This window comes from Ursus arctos, unplaced genomic scaffold (genome assembly GCF_023065955.2).
Source record: "Ursus arctos isolate Adak ecotype North America unplaced genomic scaffold, UrsArc2.0 scaffold_11, whole genome shotgun sequence".
Lineage (NCBI taxonomy): Eukaryota > Metazoa > Chordata > Mammalia > Carnivora > Ursidae > Ursus > Ursus arctos.
In genome coordinates this window covers 56091791-56102454 of record NW_026622775.1, presented here as the reverse complement: position 1 = coordinate 56102454, position 10664 = coordinate 56091791, and the positions used below count along the sequence as shown (strand labels likewise).

At 39.9% G+C, this 10664-nt stretch overlaps 1 long non-coding RNA gene across 1 annotated transcript in view; it reads right to left on the bottom strand.

Annotated features, from left to right (window-relative positions):
• Positions 1-1608: 1608 nt before the first annotated feature.
• Positions 1609-10664, bottom strand: part of LOC130543352 (uncharacterized) — a 170478-nt gene continuing 161422 nt past the window's right edge. The window contains exon 3 of the long non-coding RNA XR_008958665.1: positions 1609-2696. This is a non-coding gene — a long non-coding RNA (uncharacterized LOC130543352). The remainder of the gene's footprint in view (positions 2697-10664) is intronic.

The following is a 10664-nucleotide window of genomic DNA, read 5'->3' as shown; positions in this document are numbered from 1 at the left end:
CTGAGTCCAACTGTAAACTTCAGGCCTTAGCAGCACAGAATGACTTCTGCTCCCCTTCCACCTTCCACAAGTGGTATCTCATTGCAGAAATATGTTCAGTTCCAGAACCCTAGCTACAAGGGAGTCAACATAAATGCTGCTTTCGGTTTTTCAGCTATGTGTGTTTTAGAAGATAGATCAGGGATGGAAGCATTATGCTGAGTGCCTTATGTCCTAGGTAGCACCCACATGGGGCTAGCTGAACCCTCTAGCACAGGAGTCATGGAACTCTATCTTCCACCCACACTCTGCTGTTTGGGACAACTGCTTAATATTTCATCATGAACATGGAGACTGACTTCACAGAATTGCTGTATGAAATAGTTGGTCATATTAAAGTACATAAAATAGGTGGTAACTAGTGTCATTTATTAAAATGCAGCTTAAGGTGAGTGCTGCTAGACCTGTTTAGGGACTTGGACTAAATTCTAAAGTTAAGATGGGACTCTGAAAATAGCCCCCACCTACCAGCATGAATCAGGGATGGTGTGATGGTAGAAGACAAGAAGATAAAAGAGGGGACATGCTGGGGATGTACTGTATGGTGACTAATGTAACAAAAAAAAAAAAAAGAGGGGACATGAAGAGCAAGAGATTGGGTATTAACTGAAGTACATGACAAGCTTCAACCACTCTGAGAAGACATGATGCTGAGACTTGTCTGGCTGTATAAGAAAACAGAAGTCTATGAAGGAAGGTCTTTGATTTCCAGACTTCCTCTCTAAAAGATAGAACCTGGGGTGAGAACTAGAGTTTGCAAGCTGAATAACATAGATAGAAAGCAGCCTGTCAGGTCTTTCCTTTGGAATATGCCTCTGAAATTACAATTCACTTTAAAAAATATTTTTCATATTGAGATACTAAGCCAATATTGAAGGAAGTTCTATATCGAAAAATACTCCTTCTTATCACACAACTACCTTTATTTTTTCATGTCCTACTTTGGTCTTGTCATGTGTATATTCATTCACTCAATATTGTGCTCCTTCTAGGAGCCAGACACTGTTCTGAGTGCTAGGATACCATGGTGAGCAGGAAGGACACAGCATGTATCCTCATGGAAGTTATATTCCAGTGGGAGGGTGAGATCATGAACAAGTAATACATAAAATAAGAGCAGGATGTATCAAGGTGTTCTGCAGAAACGAAAGGATGCAGGGAGCCACTTAATATAGGAAGGTCTGGGAAGGCCTCTCTGAGGATGGTTACAATCTCAATGTGTATATGTGATTAGGTATTGGGAACCCAAGCTTCTCTATTGAATTAGATAATGCTCTGGATATTGGTTAAAATTTATTTCTTTCTCCTAACACAGTAATAATATATGTTCTAGCTGTTTATGACTTTAGGCTTAACTTCAGTTTTAGGTAACAGGCAAGAAAATATATATTTATGCTTTATTACAATTTGTCATACATTGAATTAACTTGTATTTTATCTACTTAAAATATGGATGCTTCGATGTAGCATTCATGTGACATAAATAAAAATATATACAAAATAATGTTAAACTGTGTATTGTACGATTTTACTGGAAGAACTTAATACCATGTAAAATATCATGCATGCCAAGAACCACACATCCCATTAGTGTGACACACCATCAGACACTCCTCATCTAGTTTTCTGTATTTTATACACATCCGTATTATAACACCTATCATATTGTCTTTTAGCTATTTATATACATCTCTTCTTTTCTCCTTACATAGCACACAAAACGATAATGATTAATATTTGTTGAATTCGTGCCTTCCAGTTTCTCTCGGAGTGAAAGTAACTGTCACCATTTTTTATCCATTACTCCCTCATACCCAATCTCAACAGGGAAACTAAATGTAAGCCCAGGAGCATGCACGGAGACATTTCTTAATCTCTAGTCATGTGGAGGCAAGAATGCCAGGAGAAAAGCTTCTCTGCCACTTGGAGGAAACCCAGACACTTCATAGCAAACTGAGATTTATTTATGTTGCAAGTGATTGTGATGAATGTAAAAAGGAAGTGGGATGATTTTCATAGCTTGTACTAGAAAAACGACAGAACTCAAGACATGGGATGGTCAAAGTGAAAGTTAGAGAGGTAGGCTTTGCTTCAAGTACTCTCTGGAATTTCACAAACTGAACTGTTCCACAAAAAAATCCTAGTTAGCAACCATTGTGTTTTCTCAGGCTACTATTCAGTGTTCTGCAGATATGTTTTTCATCGTCATCACTTAAAGAATCTAACTCCCAAAGACATCACAGTAGTAAGCACTTTGAGGAGAGAAAAAATCTTAAGCACCTATTACTTGTGGTTACTAAATGACTCATGGCAAAAACCCAGCCCAGTCTGATTTTCAAAATTTCACAGGTAACAGGATCACCTGAGGAGCTTATGAAAGCACAGATTGCTTGCCCCATCCCTCAAGAATCTGACTTAGTAGATCTTAATTGGGGCCCAAGAATTCACATTCCTAGTACACATCATCCCAAGTGATGCTAATGCTCCTTGACTGGGTACCTTATTATGAGAACCACTGCGCTTACTCATCTCCCATGCTGGTCTCCAGGCAGGATCACATAGGTCTGCATGCCTTCTCATAAGCTCTTCTTACCATTCCGGTCTAATGGGATGGGATGCCAGGTGATGACTGTCAACAATGTCCAGGCATGCTACATCTAAAATAACAAAGAGATGAAGTTATGAAAAAAGGCAAGTGAGGAAAGATATACATTTAGTTGGAAAGAAAGCAAAAAACAGATACCCCATGCATTCTACAATACCAAAATTTATACTTTGTCAAGGGCAGGGCATGCCTTCTTTTGAGCTCCTCTACAAGAACTTAAAACTAAAGTTCTCTTTCACAAAAGTTCTCTTTATTTTTTTTTTTGTTTTTTTAATATTCTTTTTTTTATTTAAATTCAATTAGCCAAGGTATACTACATCATTAGTTTTTGATATAATGTTCAATGACTCATTAGTTGAATATAACACCCAGTGCTCATCATATCACATGCCCTACAAAGTTCCTTTTGAATCTACTCAAAAATACACTGTCTTTACCCAAATGTATTGATAATCCTTCCTTCCCATTCCTTCTATTGTTCCATGTAGCTAAAGACAAAGCTGAATGGTTTGCAGTCATAACATTAATGATAAAGATAACCATAGACATACATTTGATTTTCACAACTCAGTGTCAATTGGGCACACTTTGTGTTTTGAGATTAAAATAAAATTGGCTCAAATCTCTACCTCATACAGTCTGGGAAATACTCTGCGCCTCCCAATGTCCTCATGGATTTTATGGGGTTATGTTTTTGCCTAGTCAACTCTAGCTACCATTTTCTCTTCAACTCAATTCTAGACCTCATTCATTCCTTTATTTCTTGAATTTGACCCTTTAGCTGCATGGTGGTTTTGTTTTTTGTTTTTTTTTATATATAATTTTTATTTTGTTATATTAGTCACCATACAGTACATCCCCAGTTTTTGATGCAATGTTCCATGATTCATTATTTGCGTATAACACCCAGTGCACCATGCAATATGTGCCCTCCTTAATACCCATCACTGGCCTATCCCAATCCCCCACACCTCTCCCCTCTGAAGCCCTCAGTTTGTTTCTTAGAGTCCACAGTCTCTCATGGTTCATTCCCCCTTCTGTTTACCCCCCTTCATTCTTCCTTCCTTCTCCTACCGATCTTCCTATTTCTTATGTTCCATAAATGAATGAAACCATATGATAATTGTCTTTCTCTGCTTGACTTATTTCACTTAGCATAATCTCCTCCAGTCCCATCCATGTTGCTGCAAATGTTGTGTAATCATTCTTTCTGATGGCTGAGTAATATTCCATTGTATATATGGACCACATCTTCTTAATCCAGTCATCTGTTGAATGATTTAATCACTCAAACAGGAAATACAATTATCATATGGTTTCACTCATACGAGGAACATAAGGAATAGTACCAAGGACCACGGGGGAAGGGAGGGAAAATTGACTGGGAAGAAATCAGAGAGGGAGACAAATCATGAGAGACTCTGGACTCCAGGAAACAAACTGAGGATTACAGAAGGGAGGGGGGCAATGGGCATTAAGGAGGGCATGTGTGGTGATGAGCACTGGGTGTTATACACAACTAATGAATTGTTGAACACTACATCAAAAACTAATGATGTACTATATGTTGGCTAATTGAACTTAACAATATTAATTAATTAGTTAAAATAAAATAAAGGAAATATAGCTGTTGAACCCATATTTCCTCCCAAACGTTTTTTTATTCAAAGCTTTTTTGCATTGTGGACTCTACTGAAGATTTGTGGATAATAGTAGGAGATTTCATAACTTCTTAACATAAACTCAAAGTTGAATATTAGATATCTATTTTTTAGGTGTGAAAAAATGGCCATTAACATGGAAAAAGATAAGGGAAGGTGTGGAGCCACACACAAATAGAGCCACTCCTTTGAACTCTATCAATGCTTGGAATTGTTTTAACTCTTAGATTCATTCATTCTTTCAACAAATATTTATTGAGCAACCACTATGATCCAGGTACCATGAAAAACATTGCAGGTATAATAACTAATAAGAATAGTGTTGGAGATAGACAAATGAGAAGGTTAATACTGTAGAAAGTACTAGGTTCATATTCCATAAGACAAGTGGAACCCAGGAAACGGGAGGCTTCCTGGAGGTAGTAACCTCCAAGCTGTTATCTGAAGGATAAGTTGGAATGAGCCAGGTGAAGAGGGAAGTATAGACAGAGATGTGACTGGAGAGTTACATAAGGACCAGATAATGAAAGTCCTGAAAGATCATGCTAAGGATTTGTTCTTTAACATGTATAGTGTGAATCCTGGTGCCTAGTATATAATAAGTTCTCAGTAAATCTTATCCTGTATTATTTATTCTAGGGGCAATAGGAAGTCAATGAAGGATTTCTTTTTTTCAGCAAAGGATTTTAAGTGATGTATATGTGTCAGGATGGGGTATATTGACATAGTAGTTGCATTTTGCAAGCTCCCTTGACTACAGGAGGAAAACAGATTGTAGAGAATTTACATTAGAACTAGTGAGGCAGTGTAGGAACCTGATGGAGTAATCTGACAAAATATGATGGCAGCAGGAGTGGAAGAATGGCAACATAGAAAGGGGGAGTTACAGATGGCTATGGGGTGAAGAAAAGAGTAGTGTCAGGGATGACGCTGAGTTTCCTAGTGGAGCAAATAAGTGAGTGTTGGTGCCATTCTCCAAAATAGGGAATACTGGAGGAAAGGAAGGGCAAGGAGAGAGGGAAAAATGATGCTTTCTATTTTTGAAATGTCCAGCTTCAGTGCCCATGGGACATGCAGGCAGTTGGGCATAGGCTGAAACTAATGAGAAAATCTGAACCAGAAATGTAACTTTTGGAAGTTGGCAGCCTTAAGAAAGTAATTAAATCCATGAGAGTGGATGAAATCACCCTGAGAGGATAGAAAGAGAAGCAGGCCTAGGGGAAAACCCTGAGGATGAAGAGAGGAACAAGAGTTGCTGAACAAAACCAACACTCCAGAGAAGTAGGAAACAACCCAGAGAGTGCATGTTATGGAAGCCAAGGGAGGAGAATATTTCAAGAACAGAGTGTTTCCAATTTTGTTGGAAATTCAAATAAGATTAAGAATTTTTAAAATTCTCTTTGCTTCACTTTCTTAGCCTTATTTAACCTACTATTTACCTTCTTGGAAATCTCACGCCCTTCAAACTCTCTGTTCTTAGCATTTTTATCTTATTCTTGACCTCATTTGCCTCCTTACACAGTTTAAATCTCATCATCAACCATTTTAACATCACTTTTATTGTTGGTCAATAGTTTTAAATCAATTCATGATAAACAACTTAATATAGCCCTGCCTTCTGTTTATTATCTTTTTCTCTCCCTATTTTCACTTCTAATCAACATCTATAACATTCTCCACAGTACCTATTTCAAATATTTTCCACTTTCCTCAAAGCATGAATCCCTCCTCAACACTCAAACCTAGGAAATAATATCACCTCCTATATACCAGGAAGATCCACTGATGAGAACTCTCTTGGAAACTTCCATTCACACTTTAAAACTTCTCTTACTTTCTCCAGTTACTTTCCTCTTCCTATAGATTGAAAATGAAAAGTCCTCCTTTCCAAATCTAACTTACATGTGACCTTAACCCCTGCCCACCAGTCATTCCTGACCTGTCTCTAAAGACTGATTTTTCTCTACTCTGGCCATTGCCTTCCAGACTATAAATAAATCCAAATCTTCTGTGGCAAACCAACTCTAGGATGGTCCCTATAATCCCCACCTCCTGGTATTCATGACCTTGTGTATTTCCTGCTGTTGAGTGTGGGTGGGACCTGTGACTTGCTTTCTAACAATCAGAATATGGTGACTGTGACAGGATGTGCATGATTATGTATATGTGATTAAAATACATAATGCCTGTCTTGTAAGGACACTCATTCCCTCTTTCTAGCTTTGAGAAAGCTAGCGCACGTAGGGAAGTCTCATGTGGCAAGGAACTGAGGGTGGCCTCCAGCCAATAGCCACCAAAACTGTGGTCCTTGGTCCAATAGCCCACAAGGAACTGAGTGCTGCTAAAAGCCATGAAAGCCTGGAAGTGGCTCTCCCCCAGCTGAGCATTAGATGAGACTGCAGCCCCAAATGACACTTTGATTGTAGCTTTGTGAGATCTTCATGACAGAGGATCAACTTGGCCTTGGTCAACTGGACTCCTGATCCATGGAAACTGTGAAATCATAATGGTTGTGGTTTCAGGCTGCAAGTTTGAGGTCATATTTGTACATAGCACTACATAATCTATATTCTCATCTGTATCCTAAGAAAGCCCTTCCCTAAAACCTCTGTGCTCTCAAACGACCACCATCGTTCTCTTTTCCCCTTTAATATAATATTACTTGAAAGGTAAATAGTATATAATAACTACATCTAACTTCTCATCACCCACCCTGTGGCAAATTAAAAATGGTTTCAAATTCTTGGCCACTTCTCCCATTGAGAAGTAGAGTCTATTTCTCCAACCCCTGAATCTGGACTTCGAATCCAGCTGGCCTTATGACTTGTTTTTACTATAAGTATATGGTTGAAATAATGTTAAATTCAGAGACTGGGGCTTAAGAGATCTACAGCTCTGACTTTTATGTACTTGCAATATATCTCCTTATAATCCCTCTGCCATGCTGTTAGAAACCCAGTTCTCATGGATAAACTCTACACCTGTGTTGGATAACCAGTACTCTTTGGCCAACAGCCAGCACTCACTGCCACTCACTGTCATGTGAGTGAGCCACTTTGGATATTTTTGGCCAATCAAACCTCTGATAACTACATCCTCCCAGGCCCCCAGTGGACACCAGGTGGAGCTGAAGAACCAGCCAGCTGAGCCAAATCAACTCACAGAAATGTGAGAAACTATAAAGGATGCTATTATTTTAAGCCACTATGTCTGGAGTTGTTTGTTAATCAGCAACAGATCAACACAGAGCTTTTCATCTTTACTTCTCCGGTGAAGTAGTTCCTTTAAAGATCAACAATGACCTTTAGTCTCAAAGTTCAGTGGCCTTTCCTTCATCTTTTCATTTTTTGACAGCTCCAAGGTATATGTCACTAATGAAATTCTTTATTTAGATGCCTTCTTCTCTTTTCATTTCTGTGATATACCCTAGGACTCACTTTCTTTTCCATATGCCCTAAACATAGATGCTCCCCAAGGTACTATACTTGAACATTTCTCTCTAAACCCTCTTCCCTGGTAGTTTCATCCAATCTCATTGTTTCAAATATCACCTCTATCCAGATTATGTTCAAATCCTTTAAAAGGCGTAATGATTAGAAGCTCAAGGTTTGGAAATGGGCCAGATGAGGCTTTAATCCTGAATCTGCCAATGACTAGCCATGTGACATTGAAGTGAACCACTGAAGTGGTTTAACCTCTCTAAACCTCCATTTTCTCCTCTCTTAAATCTGGATAATAATAGCATCTTGCTCATAGGGATATCACTTGAGCCTGCCACAGAATAAGCACTCAGCAAATCAGTACTTCCCAATATTTTACAGTTTTTCACACCACTGCTTACATACGCAAAATGATAATGTTTGTATGCACTCTGGGGTAAATGGAGACAGCTGCTCAGGTCAAAGACAATTGGCTCAAGGGCTCTGGCTCTCTGTCCCCCCTCAACCCCTCCCTACCCTGCAGCCCTTCCCCAGGGGATGATCAATACTTAGGCCCATTATTGGCAGTAAATCGGAGCAATTATTATCCTTCTGTCTGGGCATGATCTCTCTCCAGGCCGTCTCTACTGGATACCTCCCACTACCTCCACCCCAAAAACCAGATGGTGATTCTCCAAGTGAGGTCCCCTGGTCAGCAGCATAGCATCACCTGGGAACTTGTTAAAAATGCAAATTTCTAACCCAACCCGCACCTACTGAATCAGCAACTCTGGGGACGGACCCAGCAATGTGTATTTTAACAAATTCTACAGTGATTCTGATACAGACTGAAGTTTGAGAACCAATGACTAGTAGTGATTTCAACTTGGAGTAGCCAAATCTGCTCCCCTCCCTTGGCTCCCAATTTGGGTTAATTAGTTCCACTACCCTCTCAGTGACCTGGGTCCAAAACCTCAGAATCATTCTTGAGTCCTCCATCTCACCTGCCTTCTGTATTTAGTTGGTCACCAATCCTGTCTTTGCCTTTAGTAACATTATTCGAATCTCTTTCTCCTCTCTGTTCCTACCACCATGCCCCTCTGAGGTGGAGCTGGCCAATATCTCCCAAACCAATTCCTTAAAATCCAATTTGCCTATGACCAATTTAATGAACAGCCAGTTAGGATAAAGTAAATTTAATTTTAAAATTACGTTAAGATTAAATTAATATTTAATTAAATATTAATGGAAAATAACTAAAATATAACTAATTATAATTATATATTAACATTTTAAAATCATTTTTAAATATTAGGTAAAAATTAAATTAATTTTAATTTAAAAATTAATTTCATACAATCAAATCTGCCCATTCTTTTTTTTAAAGATTTTATTTATTTGTTTATCAGAGAGAGAGAACAAGCAGGGTGAGGGGCAGAGGGAGAAGCTTAGCTTCTCTTAGCTAACCAAGGAGCCTGATGCAGGACTAGATCCCAGGACCCTGAGATCATGACCTGAGCCAAAGGCAGATGCTTAATTAACTGAGCCACCCAGGCATCCCTGCCTGTTCTTTCTTCATGACTTCTACTGCCACTTCTAAGTTTACTGTGTCCTTGCCTCTTCCAATGTTTGATAAATATTTAATTCTATTTTTCTAGTTCTTCTACACTTTAATTTTCTCACATGTAACTCGAATTGTCTAGGGTTTGTTTTGGGTTTTGGTATAAAGTGAAGGTCAAATTACTTGCCCACTTACTGCACAAAAGGGAAACGCTCCTCATTTACAAGTTTAAGTTCTTAGCCACTTATATTTTATTCCCCTCCAGGCCAAGCATAAAGATTAAAGAAGATAACCAGGATGTGTAAAGTGCTGTGGTTGCTGTTTCACAAGTGAGTGGTTGTTACACTTTCTACATTTGACTGACTTTCCCTGCAGGGCTTTCCTTTCTTATTAATAGCTTAGAATGGGCTTATTTACTAGAAACTAAGGCAGAAGTGTCCTTGGACAAAGTAGCTTGAAAATCCTTAAATGCTCAAAAATTAGTGTTAGGAACTTAAAAACTTTTACATCTTCCCTTTCTCTGAGGCAGGTTCTCTCCCTGGCCCAGGGAAGGATGTAGGAAGAAGGAGGGGGTGGAGTAGAAGTCACTGCAAGATAAGAGGAAATGCCAGACCCACCCCTTCTGCCCTGATGGAATGCATAAAGGAGGAAGCAGGGATTGGGGAGACAAGGGTCAGACAAATGTGGGATGACTGCTCCCTTCCAGGCGATTCCCTGAAGGGGAGCAGTATCACACAAACAGAGGGGAAAGCTAAAACCAGAGAAGTGCAGGGTGGTCCCAGGCAACATGCACAGCTGCACCCAAATGAAAGGAGCAGGGCCACCTGGTTTGATGAGGAGAGCCTGAGTTAACCACCCCCGAGCTGCCCTCAGCTCCTGTGTGATTTGAGGGAAAGTTCTTTCATACCCCAGGATTGAGAGGAAGGCCACTGAATTGAGAGCAGTGGGCCTGAGCTGGGGGCTCTCATGGCAAGGGGAAAGGTGATCCTGCTGAGGAGGCTTCAGACGGCTTGCTGGAGATGCAGCTGAGACTCAGAGCAGCCACTAGTGCTCACAGAATCAGAAGGGGAAGGATTGGCAGGATTGCCAGGACCTGATGGAGGCAAAAGGAAACCAGAAGTTCCTCCCTTTGCCTCATGGGCCCTGGCAGAAGGCCCTGGAGCAGGCAAGGCCAGTAGTCCCCCATGAATACCAGCAAGGCTCCAGAGGACAACACGAGGGTCTATACTAGAAATCCCTTCCCCCTGGCCACCACGTCACACCCCAGGGCCCTATATATCCAGGGAGGATAAGAGGAAGAAAGAAGACTGAAAGACTGAACATTTCCCAAGAGAGTGAGTCACCTGAAAAAGACCACTGAGCCTACAGACACAGAGGGA